A 21,601-nucleotide genomic window follows, 5' to 3' on the forward strand; every position below is an offset into this window, starting at 1 on the left:
GCTTCCACAACTCCCTTCTCTCCTGCCGGAACTAGTTCGGCTCTGAATCTATGTCTGCGAACCACAATTCTCAGAACTGCAAATATTCTGTTCTTTTGATATGACACTGCTACTCTTCCGCTTCTAGCACTGGGCAGGTGGGGGCGGGGTGAGCTCTAGGAGGGTAGGGAGGGGGCGGCTAGTCTCAGTGCCTAAGGCTTCAGTTCTCTGCAGCAGTGAGGTCTTAAACCACTGTTTTCAGCCTTCTTTACTCAGTCTTTGCTCCGAGGTCTCTGCTGTGAGCCTTGGGTTCAGCCATGTTATATATTGTCCCCTCAGCCCTGTGTGCCATAAACGGAGCCCTACCAGTCCAAGTTCTTCCCTCTCCCGTAGCTGTGGTAGTTCCAGGATGGAGTGAGCTCGGAGCACTGAGCTAGGTCTGCATCCTGCGTCCACGCGGCTCTGTCTCCTCACTTCTCCCTCCCTCCTTTCCTGCTCGCGCAATTTTGCCCACCTTTAGGTGAATTCAGTAGTGAGACTCTTCATCTTGTCTGTCTGCTGTGCAGACAGTCCTTTGTGGAGTTATAGTTTTTCAACTTGTTGTAAATTCCAGGGGAGATTTCCAAAGGCTCACCTCAAGACGCTATTTTGATCCCAACTGTAATTAGATCTTTAACCATGTCATTTAAAGTCTTTGTCATTTACAGAGTCATTGTTTTTCTCTGATAGTTTTTTTGTAAATATATTTCATCTTCAGAGAAATTCATGGAGAAGACTCTCACACTTACAAATACAAGTTTCTGATAAATTTTTAGATAGTATCATTAAATGTTAAAGTGATTGAAGATTTGCAGAATTCTAAGGAAAAACTGGCTTCATAAAACTGCTAACAAAAATATCAAGATCAATAAGAATTAATAACATGGTACTGAATTTTTACAACCCCATTGGAAAGGTCCTTTCCAGATACTTCTTGTGAATCCCTGTGCAGCCAAGCTTGAGGGGATTGACTCTTTGAGTAATATTTCCCACCTTAAAAAAAGGCCAATCCACCTGAATGGCCCAGCACACCCATTTCTGACCCCAGTTTTCATCCATCCAGGAGAAGCCATTGACATTTCGAAGTAAACTGCTTCTTCCTAAGAGTCTGGACCAGACCTGGTAAAATCTTAAATATTGAAAATTGCTATGCATAATTCTTATGATTATTTTACAGTTACCATAGTAATCTTCTTGGAGTACTGATAATTCTGATTATGCTACACCCAGCTGGTCAATTCTGTTGTATTCTCGATTGCTTATTTTATGTCATTATTGTCATTGGAAGGTATATATTTTCATTTTGACAGTTACCTTATCAGGCATGGAAATAATTCCTTACTCAGAATTTCATAATCCCTTGAAACTACTGGATATCTACCTGGAAACCAAGAGGGTGCTACAATCCACTCTTGTATGAGAACTTTTGTTTTATGGTGGAGTGTTGCATCTCATGAACTCCTGATTAGGAATCTCTCCATTACATTAGGTAACATCACTCGTATTGCCACCTCCACTGCAGCACAATAAAAGGCTACTGACTTTTAGCTAAGGTCATATTAGATAACCTAATTGTTCTAGAATATATATTAAGCAGAACAAGGAGACTATGTATGGTAATTAATATATCTTGTTATATAAATATAAACACCTCTCCTGAAGTATAAACCCATTTAGAAAGTATCAAAAAAGAAGCCATCTGGCTCCAACAAGTCTCTACTGAGAAACCGGGATTTAATCTGTTCAGCAACCTTTTTAGTTGGGTATAGGCTCATTATTTAGGAAAAAATATTACAAGTTGGTTTAATAATTCTATTTTTTATTGTTATACATATTAAATATTATACATGTTGCTTCTCCCAATTATGTAAATCCATGAACCAAACTCCAGCTAATATTATGCTTGCTCAACAAATTGAACTAGCCACCTATACCTTTCCAGAAGAAGCTATACTTAAAAAAAAAAAATCCTTGTTTGTGGTTGACTAACGACACTCTTGCTCTCGCTCTCGCAGTTGACTAATGACGCTCTCGCTCTTTCTCTAGCTCCTTATTGCCCACAATTGGCCTAAAATATCTTATCACCTGATGTGGACTTCCCTCCTCCGTGAGACATGACATTCTAGGAATAAGCCTACATAGCAACATGGGGCAATGCCTTGAATATAAAAGGGCCATTTAAGCATAATTAAAATCATGCAGATATTCATCAGTGATGCTTTCTATTGAAGATATTAATGACAAGAAGAAAATGATGAGGAAAAATTCTAAGGTGTCTTAAATTAAATTACAGCAGGCTGGAGGGAGGAAGGGAGAGACAACAGAGGTTAATCAGTTAACAGAGCCATGGACCAAAACCAACAAAAGACTGTTCATATCCCTGAATATATGTTGAATCTTTGAATCAACTTCCAGGCAGCTATTTTGGCTCATATCTATAAGGAACAGTCAATCACCAGATGCCACTGCATCCTGCTCATGCATGAGCTTTCCAGGCTGTTGCCTACAATCAACCCAGACAAAGCAATCCTTCTTCCTTACGGACTGTGCACGTATCCCAGAACTGTCCCTACTTTACCCTTCGCCTCCCCCTTTATCTATAGCCAATGTATATTCTTTCAAAACAACTTACATCTTTCTTTTCCAAACTCATTGTATAAGAGTCCCATCTATCCCAGGATGGCAGACATTCTTGTCTTTTCCACCTAGTCCTACTTCTGGTGGTTTAGTTTGCATGCTCCAGGACCTGGTTATTTTTCTGGCTAGCGTATGCCTCAATAAACCCTTTCTTTCAGAAAAACTTTCATCCTCAAAGCCTTCGTTTAACAAATGCAAATGAAATATTAAAGTAATATATATTATATACACACACCTACCTCTTAACTATTTAACTACTCCTTAACTATCTCAACTTTTCATTTACTTGGCTTATTAAAAACAGTAAGTGTTGAAGTCAGAGTCCAAAACAGTTTTTGCTGTATGTATTCTCTTTAAGGATGACTTTATTAAAGTACAGAAAACATACTAACTTTAAATGTACAACTTTTTAACATATGTATACATCAGTAAACCTACTGCTAATATAAAAGTATCATTTATTTTATATATGAATGCCCTGTTATTTACATCTTAATGTTACATCCTGTACTGTATGTTTTATAATTTGTTATAGCTTGAATTCTGTCTAGTAAAAATGTTGCTCCCTATTTCTATGACTTGTGGTTTCTATTACCTTTAAACTCTTTTATTCTTTGTACAAATGTAAGTATCTAGGGTTAGAGACAGATTTTTGACCCAATTTGAATATTTTTAATAGGAATATTTAACCAGTTTGTGAGAGTGATAACTTATCGGTATTTCTGTCAAACTATTTTATGCTAATTGCAATGCTTCCTTGCTGTGTTATTGGTTTTCATACTTTACTAAATACAAAAAAATAGAATGTATTTTATATTTTAATCTGTATCATCTCAATGTTAAATTTACTTGTAAGGAACTACTACATGAAGCAATGACTATTCATTTTCCGTAGGCAAGATGTAAAACAACGTTTCAATCCATCAACTCTCCAATCAGTGATTTGGAAATTTTCTTTTTACGCTAAGAGTACTAATATTGCAGTACTAATATTGCTACTTTCCTTGCTCTATAATTAAAAATAAGGGAAATAAAATTGTCCCATTTTGTCAGATTAACATTTGAAATGCCTTTTTTCTATGTGTCCTCTTGACAATGATAAAGCCCTTTTATTTTACTTATGTTTAGATTAAGAACAGGCGTATTTTTATCTAGACTAAATGCTAAAAATAAGAGTATTTATTTGCTCTATATATCGAACATTTAACATGACTTTTCAGTTTAATAACCGCATAAACTTGAATTTTATACTCAAATTACAAATCTAATTTTGCATTTAATTTTATAGCCCTACATATAACAATTTAATCTTAATGCTGTTTAACTCTGTTTTCATACTTTTGAGTTATTTTAATTCCTGTTCTTTATTGGCTACAATAAATTATTTAGTAAATTTCTCTGTATGATACTTGGGTTATATACATTTAACCCCTGTATATCTGTGAATGTCTCCCAGTTGCCATCGTACAAAAATTATAACTTGTCCTGGTATATAATTCTTGATTAAAAATCATTTTCCCTTTAAACTCTCTAGATAATGTTCCATTGTCTTCTGCATTTAAAGTTGCAAGAGAAAAAGGTGAAGTCAGCCTGACTTTTACCCTTTTATAGGTAACCTGCTTTCTCTGTCTGGATTCTTGCAGAATTTTTTCTTTGTCCTTCCAATTTAAAAATGTCACCAGGATATGTCTAGATGTGACTTTCTTTTTGTTAAATTTTAACACTACCCTGTGATCATTTTCTTTTGTGGATCTAGCTTGTTGTTCAACTCCAGAAAATTTTCTTCAGTTAGCTCCTTAATTATTGTTTCAGCTTCATTTGCTTTGTGCTCTGTTTCAGGTATTCTTATTATGCACAGATTGTATCTCCTGGACCAGCCCTCTAGATCTTTCTTCTTCTCTTTTGTGTCTAATCACTTGCACATTTCTGTTTTCTCTCTCAACTCTGATACTTTTCAGGCACTCTGACATCTTGTAATAAACCATAAATTCCTAACTGAGCAGGTCATGGTGAAGTCATGCCCCAGGCCTGTCACTTCTTAAGTGAAAGGATTTTAAGCAAGCCCTGTCCATTGCTCTTATGTATCTAGGTTAACACACATTTGAAATGCCCCTTAAAGGTGTAATCACCCTCAAGAGAGCACATAATCTTGTTAACTATCCTATAATCCAATCCCCACCTTGCTTTATCCCACCTTCATGTAATCTTCCTTAATTTCCCTACTTAATTCAAAATGCATATAAGGAACTGCAAACTGTTATTCTTGGGAGCATTTGAGATCTTGCTTCCCAGCATAAATCATCAGTTTGGCTCAAATAAACTCTTATGAAAATTCTTTACAGGTTTGGACATTTATGTCGACATTCTTTAACATTGAACATGAGTCTTTAATTTTCTGTGTTATATGATACTCAATCATTACTCTCTCTTCTGTTTCCACTGCTATATCCTTTTCAAGAGAAGGCATTTTCATCAATTACTTAGTTGTTTCTTTCTTCCGAGCTGTGGTGTTATGGCCTTTGTTAACCTAAAACTTAAAGGACAAAGTAAGAGGTAACAAGTGTTTAAGAGCCAAAAGAATTATTATGGAAACAATGATTTAGGCAGAAACCCAAAAAGTATTCCTTTAGGAGTGTCAACTGATGGTTGTTGGTGCCAATTTCATGCAAACAGGAATCCCCAATTTGGGATGCAGTAAAGAAGGAAACTTTATTCAGTGCAAACAGCTCAATTGTGATACAGCATGGCTGTGAGAAGAGAATGGCTGTGGAACAGCCTGACAGTGTTGATGTAGGATTCTGATGTTATGTTATGTGCACCAGGATCGTAGTCTCGTGAAAACAAAGAATGGAAGCATGGACTGGAGAGGCTGCAGCAGAGGATAGTTTATTAAAGAAAAGAATCATAGCTCCCGAGTGGGAGGGGGTACATGAAACTGGGATGCCCACAGCTAAAGCAAAAGACTTCTGTTTTTATACTTTTTCTTATGTATCTAAAGAGAAAAGCTTACGCCTACTGGTCCTATTTATCAAATTCTCAGCCTTGAGGAGGCTTCTGAGAAGGATATTTAAAACAAACCAGGACTTTTTGAACAGGACTTTTTGAAACAAACCAGCTGTCCTGTGCTAATGATGTTTCTCAGGGCTACGGCCTTGAAGATATGACTGTGCTTGTTCATTCTACCAGGGATTTCCTGATTGCGTGAAGTCATGTGAACTAACCTGCCTCAATTCCCCCTTTGAAGACGAAACCCTAACTGCCGTTAGGAAGTGGGGGCGATAACCGCTCTGGCTACTTCAGGCTGAGGAGGGATGTAGAGAGACCAGGCTTATCCAGAGGTCTTTCTAAAGGTCCCCGTTAGATGAACGAGTCCAGGTGAGAATGTTGTTGTCATGTAGGCCATCGTAGCTAACGATTAGGTGGTGTGTAAGCTGAGATGCATTGTAGGCAATAGTACGAGGTAATCCCTATAATAATGAACAAAAGAAAAATGAGAAAAGTTTCTTTCAGTACCGCTAAACTAGGAAGCCAAGAAGAAAGGAAGGACAAATCCAAGCTGACGAATCGTGTTTTTCATTTATTGTTGGGAACTATATTATGAACTTGTTAAACTTTATTTTCAGTTAACTGTGAATTATCAGAAAGATTGAAACAGCATAGTCCTTTAAAATTTTCATATCCTTGATAGTGTTTGAGAAGTAGGTAATCTATGGTAACTCTGTTTTTGAGAACTGCTTCTCTGAACTGTCCTAAACCATGTCCCATGGCATGGATAGCCTGTGAAGTGATGTTTAGGGCCTTTGCCATTGAGCAAGCTATGTGACTAATCTCTACATTTAAGGCAATGGTCATAGTAGGTACTACAAAAAGAGATAAGGATACATATTTAGCTGAGCTAAATAAATGCATATTACTGTTGCAGCTGGGATTCAAAGAAAGTTCTCTGCGATGTTTAATCTGATGAGACTTTGGGGTAAAAAGACAGTTAATCTTCCGAGAGAGCAGGGCCTCCCAGTGCTCTCAGTTGGGACATAAGAGTAGGCAATCTTCTCACAAATGACAAACCATCCAGCCAGCAATTTGACATGTTGTCAAACTCATAGAAGTAGTAGAGCTACAGCTTAAGCTGCTACTGGTTGAAAAATTAAAACACTGGTTGGAGCAGCCAATGAAATTGACACATTGGTCAGCCAGAGTTACAGCTCTCATCTGCAGGGAAAACATGGCCATGTTCTTTTGGGTACTGATGGGACCCTAATTGTAGATATCGGAATAAGATATGGGTTTATCAATAAACTGAAAGATGGTATAATTTTTTTTATATAATTTAAGGGGTTGCAGACCCCTACCAGACAGGAGGTGAAAGTTTGCTCTACATAGTTTCCTCCAGTGAGACAAAAGTCTGACATATTTATTATATGTTTGGCTAAATAAACCATATATTTTCATCTTTTTGGAAGGGTATAGGGCTATCTTGAACTATACATAAAACTCTCAAGATTTTTTACAAACCTTTTACGACTTTTCCAGTCCCTCTTAAATTGTCTCTTCTCACTTATTTAGAAATAATCATCTTTAGGACAAACTACTTTTTTTTTTTAGTTCCTTCAAAAGTGTATTTCTATACCTTATATCTTTCTTGAAAACACATACCATTTCCTATGACAAGAAGCTAGAAATAGATAAACTCAGACTTATCCAATAATTGATATTATAGTATTTTGTTATTTTGAAACACCTAGGTAGTTAATAAATTTCATATTCAATAAAACTTAGCAAAACCAAAATCTTAAGTTACCACGTTATTTTCTATAAAAGAGCTCCCATCAGTGAAAAGCATCAAATCTGGGTTGTCTAGGGGTACTTCTTGTAAATCTGCTCTAGCAGCATAGGTTTGCATTAAGACTTATTGGCAGTTATGAGTTAATTCTTCCTGTCTCAGGGAGGAATGTAGCCAGGTTGAGGGTGGGGCAGGTCCGTATTTGGATTATAGCACCTTCTAATAAGAGGGCTTGATACCACAGGAGGTGGCTACCCGTTAGCCAGTAACTATTATCAGCATTTAAAAGCCCTTGAATGTGGTGTGCAGCAAAAATGGTTAAGTCTTGCCCCATTGAGAGCTTGGTAGCTTCAGGAAGCAGAAGAGCAGCCGCAGCTACAGCCTGGAGGCAAGCTGGCCAGCCGTGTGCTACACGATCCAGTTCCTTACTTACATAGCCCACTGGCTTCTGTGAGGGTCCCCTGGCTGCGTTAGGACTCCTAAAGCCATTCCTTTTTTTCTCTGTTACATATAAGCGAAAGGATTTTCCAGTGGGATGGCTTAAGGCTGGGGCACTTAGTAGTGCTTGTTTTAAAAGGCTGAAAGCCTGTTCTGCCTCTGGGTTCCAAAGTAACAGGTGGGTATTTGCAATCTGGGTGTCTTTGATCAATTGATAGAGAGGGCAAGCAATTTCTCCATATGCCGGGATCCATAGGCAGCAGTGATGCCTAGGAAGCCCCTTAGTTGTTTAAGGGTTTTAGGAAGGGGATATGAAGAGATGGGAAGAATCTTATCTTCTCGCAGGGCCCTAGTGCCTTCAGAGATAATTAGCCCAAGGTATTTGACAGAAGTCTGACACACTTGAGCCTTGGTCTTGGAAACTTTGTAGCCCTTAGAGGCTAGACACTTTAGAAGAGCAGTGGTGCCTTGGCTGATGAGGTCTTCAGATGGATCATACAATAAGAGATTATCAACATATTGTAAGAGAGTACAACTCTCATGAGAGAATTCTGGTAAGTCTTTAGAGAGAGCCTGTCTAAAGAGGTGGGGGCTATTTCTAAACCCCTGGGGGAGGACTATCCAGGTGAGCTATGAAGTGTGGCTTTCAGGGTCCTCAAAGGCAAAGAGATATTGTGCATCAAAGTGCATGGGTATGCAGATAAAGGCATCTTTTAGATCAAACATCATGAACTATCTGGCAGTTTCAGATCTTTGGGCTAAGAGCGTGTAAGGATTTGGAACTATAGGGTGTATAGGAATAACTGCCTCGCTGATGACTCGGAGGTCTTGAACTAGTCTCTATTCCCTACTTGGCTTGGGAATTCCTAAGATGGGGGGTATTGCAAGGACTACTGCATTCTCTAAGAAGTCCTTGTCATTTGAGATTGTTAATGATTGGTATTAGTCCTTTCCGTGCCTTGGGTTTTAGAGGGTATTGTTTCTGGCAAGGAAATAGAGTGAGGTCCTTAAGATGAATGTGGACCGGAGTAGCCATTAAGGCACAACCAATTACCCACTGTGAGGCCCAAACATCAGGGTTGATGTTGCCTTCCATTACTGGGAGGCAGCTAGGAATACTTCCTGGGGCTAAGAGTATAATAGTTCCCATCTCAGTCATGATGTCTCTTCCCAATAGTGGGGTGGGGCTTTCTGGTATGATTCAGAAAAAATGTGAGAACATTATGTCACCCCACATGCAGCCTAAAGGCTGGGAAAAATACTTAGTAATTGGCTTGCCCATTACTCTGCGGACAGTAACGTGTCGGCTAGAGAGGGTCCCTGGGTTGAGAGTGTGGGGAGCCATGATTTCTTGTTTATTCTGTAACCTTGCAGACTGGCTCAGTTTTAGCTCTTAAGGCGTTGTCTCTGCTTACACCTGGAGGGTGCTTGCAAGCTGCTAAGGAATGAGGTGGGAACAGCCAGTTCCCGGACACAGATCACTGATGATTATCAGGGTAATTGGTGGGCTTTGTCCTTGACATAATGACTTTGGGAGAGTTTCAGTGAGTCTGTAGTTCATATGTAAAAGTTGCAAATTTTACTTTCAATGAGGAAATGCTCACTCGTGATTGTTAAGCTGCACGTACACAGGTGGTATATATTGGTAAAGGAAAGTAAACTCCGCGCTTCAGGATCACTGAAGACCGGCCGCATCATCAATTGTGTGAGTGTCTCTTTTTCATTCCCTTGTCAGGAACTGTTCGACTCGTAACGGCTGGTCCGCTACAGGAGAGGAGGATGGAGAAGGTGGCTCCTGTGTCGAGAAGGAAATCAATAGATTTTCCTTCCACTTCCAGGGTTACCCAGGGCTCGGGAGTCCCACTGGTTAGATGGGATGAAGGGGCCACTGTTAGAAGCCCCAGACCCCATCAGTACTGAGTGGGAGTCTGGCTGGACAAGGCTAGCCTCAGGGGTGGGGGCCTCTGGGGGGAGTCTGACTTCCAGTGATCCCCTTTACAGATGGGACATGGCTGTGGAGGTTTCCAGGTCGGCTCCAGTTGCAGTGGGCATTCCCTTCGCCCGTGACTGGACTGTCTGCAATGGTGGCAGTAAGATTTTCCCTGGGTACCCTGTTAGAGAGTAGCCTTTAAGGCAGCCACCAATACTTCTGCCTTTTTTCTTATTTTCCTCTCCTTGTCCTGGGCTTCCTCCTGGTCCTGATTGTAAAAGATGGTGTTGGCCACCTTGAGGAATTGGTCCAAGGTGCCTTCGGGGCCAATAGCAAATTTTTGTAATTTCCTGCAGATATCTGAGGCAGCCTGAGTTATAAATTTGTCTTTTAGAGAATTTCCCCTTTGAGGGTGTTTGGCCCAACAGGAGTGTATTTAATCAAGGCCTCCCTGAGCCTTTCGAAAAAGGCTGAGGGGTTTTCTTCTGAATTTTGGCTAATAGCAGACAGCTTTGAATAATTGATGGGTTTGGTCCTAGTTCTCCTCAGTCCTTCTAGAATGCATGCTAGAAAGTGCTTCCTCTGCTAATTTCCCATGTTTGTATCAGGATCCCATGTGGATCTATAGCGGGTACTGCTTGCCTGTAGGGAAAGGCTCCTGAGTGGGGTCTTGTTCTGCCTGTTCATCACAATATGCTAGGAACTGATTATCTTTAAAGTTTTTGGCAGCTTGTAAGGCTGCTTGTTTCTCAGAATTAGTGAGAGTCTGATTTAAGAATAACATGACATCTTTCCAAGAGAGGTCAAAGACCTGGGTTAAGTTCTGGAAAGCTACTATATATTTATCAGGGTCATCTGAAAACTTCCCTAGATCTCCCTTTATTTGTCTGAAATCCTGCAGGGAGAAAGGGACTTGAACCCTGACAGGCCCAAATTCTCCTGGCATCTCCTGTAAGGGAAGGAGTTTTGCTCCTAGCTGGCGGCACTTTTGTGCAGGAAGTCCTGGATATGGAGGGCAACAAGAGGGAGCCAGGGTAGGAACTGGCTCAGGAGGAAGGGCAGGGTACAGAGTTTTGGGGCGGTCCTCTGACTGGGTGTCTACTGAGGGGGCCTCTGCTGGAGAGGAGGGTCCCATTGGAAGTTCCTTTGCATGGGTCTCCTTTAGAGGAGGGAGAAAAGAAATCACAGCCAAAAGAGCTGGATCAACCTTACACTTTTGGCAGAGGTCTGGGATGTCCCTTAAAGCAAAAAAGCCTGCATATATGGGACACACATGGATTTGGGTAGGCACCCACAAGGGACACGGGCCAGGCAGCCCACGTAAGCACACTAACCCTGGCGCTCCCTGTCTCCCCACACGCCTCGGAACCAGTTGTACAGTCTCTTTGGCCCAGGCTTCTGGGGGACGCCCTAGAAAAGGTTGTTGGGAAATGAATTGCAAAGGGACGCCTTTCTTTTCTCCCTCCCTTTCAGATGGGCACTCAGCCCTCACGCGTCTTCACCTGCCTGAATTACATCTTAAACATTGGGACAAATGACCCTCAGACTCTGAAGAAGTGGTGTCTGGTCTTCTTTTGCTCTGAGGTTTGGCCTCAATACAAATTAGAAGACGGGGAAACTTGGCCTTCGGAGGGAAGTATTAACTACAATACTATCATACAGCTAGATCTGTTTTGCCGATGGGAGGGCAAATGGTCAGAAGTTCCGTATGTGCAAGAAGTTTAAGAGCTGAGGAGAGATGGTGACAGGATGAAAAAGAGCAGTATTGATGGAGGAGTTATACAACCTTTATGGGCGGTTGGGCTAGGAAGAGACCAAGAAGACCTTTGGGACCCACTGCAGAGTAGCTGTGACCAGAGCCCCTCAGTTGTCTGTAAAGGCCCATTATCCTGGCCACGTGCCAGTATTCAGCCTCCTTACAGAAAGGAAAAAAAGGCAGCAGAGGAACACGAGAAAGTAGCGGGGGGTGGGGGGAAGAGCCTCCAAATGGCATCCTACTGGGCAGTCGGGCTAGGGGAGAACCCAGGGAGCCTTCTGGACCCACTGCAGAGTAGTTGTGGACAGAGCCCTTCAATTGCTGCCAAGAGTTATTGTCGTGCGGGGTGTCAGGCGGGGTCTCTGGTCCCGCTCCCCACACAAGAACGCAGGATATGGCGAGGCCAAAAAGGAACACCCACGGAGCCATAGGTAGGGGAGTCATACCACTATACTCTCACTGGCAGCTGGGTTGGAGACACAGGAACCAGGAGCAACACAATTCTCAACCCTCACTGTGCCGCTTGCAGACTCAGCCACCATCTTCTTGCTAGCCCCCCCCTTTTTCTTTTTGCTAGCCTAGCCACGGCAGTTATATTCATGGTTAATGGCTCACTGGTTACAGCTGACGGCCAACTAGCCACAGCTGATGGCCATTTTATCACAGTCGACGGCCATTTACTACCTGAGCCAGCACCTTTCTATGTGAGGCGAGAGCCTGGAAACTGCTTTTTGGGGCTCTGTCCCCACACTCCACCCCTACATGGTCTCGCCTCACAATCTACGCAACAAGCGTCTTCCGCGAGGGGCCCTGTGCGAAGAGCCTGGAGGTGAATGCTATTTCCTGGACACAGCCAAGCTCTCTGGTCACAGCCAGGGTTTCTCAGGGCACCATCAGTACTTCTGGGCACAGCCAGAGTTCCTGGACTTCTTAGGGTACCACTAGTCTCCCCGGGCACAGCCAGGGTTTCTCAGGGCACCACCAGTACTTCTGGGCACAGCCAGACTTCCTGGACTTCTTAGGGTACCACTGGTCTCCCCGGGCACAGCCAGGGTTTCTCAGGACACCACCAGTACTTCTGGGCACAGCCAGACTTCCTGGACTTCTTAGGGTACCACTGGTCTCCCTGGACACAGCCAGGGTTTCTCAGGGCACCACCAGTACTTCTGGGCACAGCCAGACTTCCTGGACTTCTTAGGGTACCACTGGTCTCCCCGGGCACAGCCAGGGTTTCTCAGGGCACCACCAGTACTTCTGGGCACAGTCAGACTTCCTGGACTTCTTAGGGTACCACTAGTCTCCCCGGGCACACAAGGACCTCTCAGGGCACTGCCACTCTCTCTGGGCACAGCCAGACTTTCTGGACACAGCCAGGGCTCTCAGGGCACTGCCACTCTCTCTGGGCCTCTCAGGGTACCGTGCTGGAACAACAGCGGCTCACAGTCAAGGTGCTTACATATTCTCAATGGTGGCCGGTCAAGACACAAAAGCAAATATCCGCCAGTTCCATTACATGGTGGTATGTTCCCAAACAGTCAAGTGGTCCATTAAATTAGGGATGGAAGGCAATTCCCCATAGTCCATAGTCATTCGCCAGGGTTGTCCTGGGGGTGAGGCATGACCTTGACCTCACCCTCAGCTCCCACGGAGGACTCAGCAAGCCTTTCCTCCTGGGACTACAAGTCCTGCATCCGGGCTGCCTCAGCAAGCACTTCCCAGCCCACAGGGCCGCAACCACCTTCGCTTTCTCCGGCCTATGCTGGTTGGGGAACCGTCCACGTCTTCCCTCCCCTCCACGGGGGTCCAGCTCTCAGGCATCTGCTCTTCCTGGTCTTCCTGAGACTGAGTGTTCATACGCACAAACTGCTCCACCGCCCTTCGGAAAGCTTTGGCCAGCACTGTACCCTGCTCGCTACGCCATGTGTAGTGCAGGGGATCCTGCCGACTTCGCCATGTGTCATGCAGGGCGTCCGGCGGGGTCTCTGGTCCCACTCCCCACACAAGAACGCAGGATATGGCGAGGCCAAAAAGGAACACCCACGGAGCCATAGGTAGGGGAGTCATACCACTATACTCTCACTGGCAGCTGGGTTGGAGACACAGGAACCAGGAGCAACACAATTCTCAACCCTCACTGTGCCGCTTGCAGACTCAGCCATCATCTTCTTGCTAGCTCCCCCCTTTTTCTTTTTGCTAGCCTAGCCACGGCAGTTATATTCATGGTTAATGGCTCACTGGTTACAGCTGACGGCCAACTAGCCACAGCTGATGGCCATTTTATCACAGTCGACGGCCATTTACTACCTGCGCCAGCACCTTTCTATGTGAGGCGAGAGCCTGGAAACTGCTTTTTGGGGCTCTGTCCCCACAGTTATTCACCCATGCCGTCTTTGGCCCCCCTTCCTCACAAGAGAGAAGGCAAGAGGAAAGGCATCTGGACTAAGGCCAAAATTCCTCCGGCTCAGCGCCAGAGGGGATTGACCAGAGCCCTCCTGAAAGGACTGTCCTCCGTGTCTTGTAGAGTGGCAGCCGTGTTATTTGCTTTCAAGTGGCTGATGGAGGCCCAGTTTTGTTGAGAGAGAGTCATTAAAATGGAGGCCTGAAGCCAGGCAAGTGGTAGCAGAAGCAGTGTGCTTACATCGTCTTCAATCCCAAGCGAGCCCCCAGTAAATGATGTAGGATTCTGATGTTATGTTATGTGCACCGGGACTGCAGTCTCGTGAAACCGAAGAACGGAAGCATGGACTGGAGAGTTTGCAGCAGAGGATAGTTTATTAAAGCAAAGAGTTACAGTTTCCAAGCAGGAGGGGGTACCTGAAGCTGGGATGCCCACAGCTAAAGCAAAAGACTTCTGTTTTTATACTTTTTCTTATTTATCTAAGGAGAAAAGCTGACGTCTACTGGTATATTTTTATCAAATTCTAAGCCTTGAGGAGGATTTTGGGAAGGTTTTTTGAAACAAACCAGCTGTCCTGTGCTAATGATGTTTCTCAGGGCTATGGCCTTGAAGATATGACTGACTGTGCTTGTTCATTCTACCAGGGAATTCCTGACTGCCTAAAGTCATGGTAACTAACCTCACTCAGTGTTACAGCTCTATTATGAAATAGCATGCCTGTGAAGCGGCTCTATCCTCTCTGGCTAGAGAGCTCTGCTCTGGTGAGACATCTTCCATGTTTCAGCTGAAGCTGGGGAAATACAATCTTCAGCCTTATAACATTTGCAAACTCGGACCAAGAGCAATAGTATTAAACCAGTAACACCGATTAGGAGAAAAAAATGTCCAATATTAGATAAGTATGAGTCTGAGGGGAGCAAACATCCTAGCCAACCAAAGAACCCTTTACATGCATTATCTTAATTTTTTTTATTAAGCTAAAATATGTTTTTCTTCCTCGTCTACTGCTATTTGTACCTTATGATAAGTTTGGCCAGATGAATGAAGACTCTCTATTATTTCATAATCTAGAAGTTCTAATTTTTCTTCTAGCCAATTAGTTTCCATCGAAATGACTTCATGGGGAAGATTAAGTTCAATTTCCTAATACATTGGATTTTTAGTATCAATATTATCATAGGTTTCATTAACCTTAGGCAAACTTAATTTGCCTGTGATTTCAGTATTACACCATATTCCTATAGCATTTACTGTAAACCTTGTGTCATTATAATAGAAATCAGTTAGTATGACAAGAATTTTCTAACCCTTCCCAACAAAAATGTCCCCTCCCCATATACCAGATATTGTTTGTTGGGGTAGATACAATAGACCAGAATTAGGTGAATTTAGAATTCCATATAGATTGGGGATATAACCATTCACCTTTTTGATTTAACATGGCCTATCTACTTTATATTGGAAGCACTTAAGTATCATTCAGTAATCTAATTTCTGCTAGTTGTATAACTCAGAACTGTAACTGTAAGGTTGAATATAGGCCAAGAATGTAAGAACACAATGGTGTAAATTACAGTTATTACCTAAAAATTTCTAGAGGCCAGGAGGACAGTAAGAGCATCATAAATAAATTTTCTGTGCCTCAGAATCCATTATAGAGGGCCATTTAAAAAAAAAATACACACACACACACACACACACACACACATCTAGTTCAGCTTCTATCTGAATTAATATAGTTAGTAGCCTTTGTTGAGTTACGGGCTAAGAATAATTGGGTTCTAATATTTATATATATATAAAATTCCTTTCTCAGTATTTCTTTTCCACTAACCTACAAGTTTACTTGTCCTCAATTTGTCTCCTTTTCCTCATTCAGAAATAATCAACTTACTAGGATAAACTACTTCCTTTTAACTTCTCTCAAAAATACACACACATCCCTTTTCTTCCTTCTACAATAATATTCCTTCTAAATTTCAACACCATAAAAATAACATTATTGATAATATAAAAGTTATCTTATATACCTTCAGCAATTATTAATATTTGGGCTATGTAAGTACAGGGTTTGAGAAAAGCCTAAAGAACAAGTATAACTATCATTATTACTAATATTATTAGCGGACAGGTAAAGACAAGCGAATGGTTATTTTAAGTTCAATATCAATTATGTAGGTATACAGGCCTACTCAATGTCTTGTATAGCTGTCTAATCCTGATGTCCATGCCTTCTCATCCTCCACAAGTCTTCGATATCCACTGATTGGTCCCTTCCAACAATGTTGGAGTCTTTTTTATTTTTTAATTAAAGTTTATTGGGGTGACAATTGTTAGTAAAGTTACATAGATTTCAGGTGTACAATTCTGTAATACATTATCTATATCTCACATTGTGTGTTCACCACCCAGAGTCAGTTCTCCTTCCATCACCATATAGTTGATACCCTTTACCCTCATCTACCACCCCGCTCCCCCCTTCCCTCTGGTAACCACTAAACTATTGTCTCTGTCTATGAGTTTTTGTTTCATTTGTTTGTCTTGTTCTTTTGTTGTTTTTGGTTCATATACCACATATCAGTGAAATCATATGGTTCTCTGCTTTTTCTGTCTGACTTATTTCACTTAGCATTATAGTCTCAAGATCCATCCATGTTGTCACAAATGGTCCTATTTTATCTTTTCTTACCGCCGAATAGTGTTCCATTGTGTATATATACCACAACTTCTTTATCCATTCATCTATTGAAGGGCATTTTGGTTGTTTCCATGTCTTGGCCACTATAAATAAAGCTGCAATAAACATTGGAGCACACTTGTCTTTATGGATAAATGTTTTCAGATTTTTTGGGTAGATACCCAGGAGAGGGATTGCTGGGTCATATGGTAATTCTATTCGTAATTTTTTGAGGAACCTCCACACTGCCTTTTATAGCGGCTGCACCAGTCTGCATTCCCATCAACGGTTCCTTTTTCTCCACTGCCTCTCCAACACTTGTTACTATTTGTCTTGATGATAGCCATTCTAACTGGGGTGAGGTGATACCTCATTTTGGTTTTTATTTGCATTTCTCTGATGATTAGTGATGTTTGAGCATTTTTTCATATGTCTATTTGCCATTTGTATGTCCTTTTTGGAGAAATGTCTCTTCAGGCCCTCTGCCCATTTTTCAATTGGGTTGTTTGTTTTTTTTGTTGTTGAGTTGCATGAGTTCCTTGTATATTTTGGATATTAGCCCTTTTTCAGAGGCACTGTTTGCAAAAATCTTTTCCCATTCAGTTGGTTGCCTTTTTATTGTGTTGATGATTTCTTTTGTTGTGCAGAAGCTTTTAAGTTTGATATACTCCCATTCATTTATTTTAGTTTTTACTTCCCTTGCCTTTGGAGTCAAATTCATGAAATGTTCTTTGAACCCAAGGTCCATAAGTTTAGTACCTATGTTTTCTTCTATGCAGTTTATTGTTTCAGGTCTCATGCTTAAGTCTTTGATCCATTTTGAATTAATTTTGGTAAATGGTGACAGACAGCAGTCCAGTTTCATTCTTTTGCACATGCCTTTCCAATTCAATGTTGGAGTCTTTAATTGACGTCTTGCTTAGTGGACACAATTTCTTGGTTGTGAGTCATGGTGTTTGAAATTTTCATCTCTCAGAGCACACTGAAGTGAATCAGTTTCTAATTTTTTAATTTCTTTAGGATAATTGATGTTTTTGAAAATGATGTAGAATGTCTCCTTTTAGTAACTTGGTTCATATGTCTCTTCACATGGGGTGAACAATGACAAATGAGGTGAAAGCCTGTGTTTACCAAAAGGAGTATATTTTAGGTTGAGAAGCACTATGAGGAGAGCTTTTGGCCAAGGATGATTAAAAGCTTCTGAAATTTTACCTAGTTCAGTTTTAATTTTACTGTTTGTATATTCCACCAATCCAGAGGACTGGGGTGATAAGCACAATGAAAATGCTGTCAAATAAGCCAAATATTACAAATAGATTGTATTATTGGCCCAGTGAAATGAGTCCCTCAGTTACTATGTAACTCATAGGGAATTCTTCAATTGGGGATATTTTTTTTTAATAGTTTAGCTACTATCAGGCTGTTGCTCTCCTGCAAGAGAATATCTCAACCCAGTGAGACAACATACAAATCATGACTAACACATATTTGTATCCTTGAGATAGTGGCATTTGGATAAAATCCAATTACCATGCCTCAGATGGACCTAAAGGAAATGGGAAAAGTCCTTAGGACACATGGAGTGATTTTCCAGGGTTATATTTTGGACAATTAAAACATCTGTTATACACGTTATGAGCTACAGTAGTAGGTTTCTAATAATATTTTTTACTCCATGAAATCATCTTTCCAAGACCCCAATGTGTTAGCTTAGGTACATGCTAAGCTATATCTGTTTGGGTCGTAGCTTCTCCCTTGTGCTGCCATATTTTCTTTTATCCTTCTGCAGCTGTCCATTGGAACTGTAAAAGAGACGTTTATTGATTTAATAGGGAGAAGAAACATTCTTAAGTCTGGATAATTTGGCTGTTTATTGCTGCTGGTCTGGCTGCAGCATCAGCTAAATTATTTTACTTTGCTTCCATAGTGGCAACCTTAGAATGTCCTAGAATTTTGGTAATTGCCAATTGTTTTGGTTGCTGTATGACATCTAATTTAAATTCTGCAACCTGTTTTCCATTCTTTATGGGCTGCCTTGAGAAAGTCAAGAAGCCTCACTTCTACAACATTTTGAAGTTGTGAGCTATACCAAAGGTATAGCAATTATCAGTGTAAATATTGGCTATTTGATCTTTGGCTCATTTATAGGCTCCTATTAGAACAATTAATTCAGCTTGTTGGCAGATCTTATTCAGTTAAATAAGAAACTTTAATTTATGTTTACCATGGAATTTATTGCATATCTAGCTTGGTAATGTCCCTGTTCATCTTTCAGATAAGAGTCAGCATTATCAGTAAGGGTTTCCTATAAATCATTTCTAAGAACAAGAAGGCAGTCAGTAAGCAAAACACAATCGTGGATGTCTTCATCCTGTAAAGAGGGTAATAAAGTTGCTGGGTTAAGACTGTTACATTGACTTAAAGTAATTTAAGCGCAGAAAGCAAGAGTACTTTATAAGAAGCCAGTCAATTGACAGAAAAGTGTTGAGTGTGATGAGAGTTCAGTAAGGCTTCAACAGAATGAATAACATAAATAAAGGAGTGCCTATAACTATCTCTCTGCTTGTTTGCATAACACAACTGTAGCAGAGATGACTGTCAGGCAGGGAGAGATCCCTTTAACTTCTGAGTTTAATTGTCTAGAGCTTCTTCAGCTTGTTTCCCTTTAGGGTTCCATTGAAATAGATCAGATTGATGTGATTTTAATGAGATATATAGAGGCTGGGTCTTAATGAAAAATTTAGAACCTAATTGAGACAGCATCTAGCCAGATCCAGAAATCCTTTAAGCTGTTTTTGTTTTTGTTCTTGGAAGAGGAAAAGATATTATTCCTCTAAGTCTTTCAGGGTTTATTAGTAGCCTATCTTTAGATATTAGAAAACCAAGGTATTATACTTGGTGTAAACAAAATCAAAGCTTGTCCTTTGAGATGCTGCTATGTCTTTTAGGACTAGCTATTGTAATAGGTAAGTTGTGTCCTCTTAGGGATCTAATATATCCTAGAGCATAAGAGTAAATCATCCACATATTGGATTAGAGTAGAATTTCTGGGAAATTCAACATCATTCAAATCAGCTTTTACTATCTGAGAGAAATAGGTGGGACTCTGTATAACTCTAGAGCATTGTTGTCCAAGTAAACTTTGATCTTCCCAGGTGGAAAAGCAAAGGGGTATTTCCTGTTTTTTTTTTTTTTTTTTTTTTTTTTTTACAGGAATGCTGAAAAAGGTGCTGTACAAATCTATCACTGAAATACATTGTCAGTACACACAGGGATAGCTAATAATAGGGTATGTGGATTTGGAACTATAGGATATCTATTTATAGCTCTGAGATCCTGTGCAAATCTCCATTCTTTCCCATTGGGTTTTTTTTACTGGAAGGATAGGAGAATTATAGGCACTCACACATGAAATTATCTTATAACCCCCTCCTTTGAAAGGTAATCTTGCATAATGGGTTAGTTCCAGCTAGTGCATCAGGCCTTAAAATATATTGGCAAATATTATGTAGAGGCAAAGTATTATCAATAGATATTTAAATAGGAGTGGCTGACTTAATTTTGCCAATGTCTGTACTGGAAAATGCCTAAAGTTGTATTGGAACATCATGCAACAAACAATCACTCTCAAGACTGGTCTCCTCTCATGTAGTTTCTTTTAAAATCATTATTTTCCCAATCTGATTCCTTTAGTCCTAAATACATTTCACCCTTCTGGGAGCATCATTGGTTAGAAAGTCTCACATTATCAGGTGAGTTGCGGTAGATTTGAATAGTAAAAATATATGTTGCCCCTTAACATTTCCTAGCTAGAGAGGAACAGGTTCTGATTTAAACAGACATTGGTTGATTAGATGTCCCTACCATTTGTACAGAAGCTTTACTCCAAGGGAGAGGACAACTTAGCCGAATGGTGTTAACAGATAAAGTAGACCCAGTGTTAGTAAGAAAGGGAAATGCTCTCATAGTCCTTGGAGCAGCTGTATACTTGCTTCTATTTCCTTTCTTTTTCTAAATCCTATTTTAGTTTTCCACAATCCTTGAGATGACTTGTCTTTTTACAATAAAAGCAGATTCTTCTACAGGAGCTTCCGAAGCAAACCTTATTTAGTAATTCTGTTGCTTTGCTCTCAAAAACCAGTAGGTGCATTAATTGGAATAAATCAGAAAAGCCAGGATCATAAGTTCGTTCTAACACTTAATTCAAATTCCTTTGCAAAGTCATCAGGGTCCTAGAGAGATTTGGGGAATCTTTAGTAGATTCCTCAGTTCTGTTTGTATATAATTGCTGATTCCCTTCTACCCAGACCAGCTTTTCTCTAAAGGGAGCTGCAATAGAAGGTAGGAGAGAGAGAGAGGCGGAGTAAAGGAGAGTAAGTCCAGACAACAAAGTAAAGCGTTCAGTGGGACAGTTGGAGAAGAAGAAAAAGTGGGGTGGTGGCATTGAGCAACTTCAGAACCTTTTTTAGTTCAGAGATAGTTTCTAAAATTTTCTTACTAAGTTCCTGAAGAGAAGAACGTCTGTTTGTACCATTTCAGAGACTTCTATTTGCCAACTGAGGCAAGCCTCCCATTTTATTCAGTTTGATTTTAAGCCGGGTTTTTCTAATTGTGCACATACAAAAAAATTAATTTAGATGTCAAAAGAGCCCCATTTTGGCCATCTTAAGTTGATATCACTTCGTTAAATCTTTCCACGTCTGTAAATACTTCCAAGTAAAGAGTCCCTAGTACATCTGCAGGAGTATTAATGGGATTGAGTCTGGGAGCTTGTCAGCCTTTGAGGCATGACTTTCCATGTTAATTTTAGTTTTCTTTGGAGATCGGCCGAGACAAATAGGTGGGTACAGGATAGTTAATAGTTCACTTTTTACAGCACATAGAGATGGTAATCAGGGACAAGAATAATAATGAGGGACTTTGTAGTTTCCTGCTCTGGTCCAAAAAAAGGGATTACTGACATTCCA

At 40.8% G+C, this 21,601-nt stretch overlaps 1 pseudogene; it reads right to left on the reverse strand.

Moving 5' to 3' along the window:
* LOC117033708 (U3 small nucleolar RNA-associated protein 6 homolog) overlaps positions 1-10,938 on the reverse strand; it is a 30,891-nt pseudogene extending 19,953 nt beyond the window's left edge.
* Positions 10,939-21,601: the final 10,663 nt, after the last annotated feature.

The sequence above is a fragment of the Rhinolophus ferrumequinum genome, chromosome 14 (assembly GCF_004115265.2).
Source record: "Rhinolophus ferrumequinum isolate MPI-CBG mRhiFer1 chromosome 14, mRhiFer1_v1.p, whole genome shotgun sequence".
Taxonomy (NCBI): domain Eukaryota; kingdom Metazoa; phylum Chordata; class Mammalia; order Chiroptera; family Rhinolophidae; genus Rhinolophus; species Rhinolophus ferrumequinum.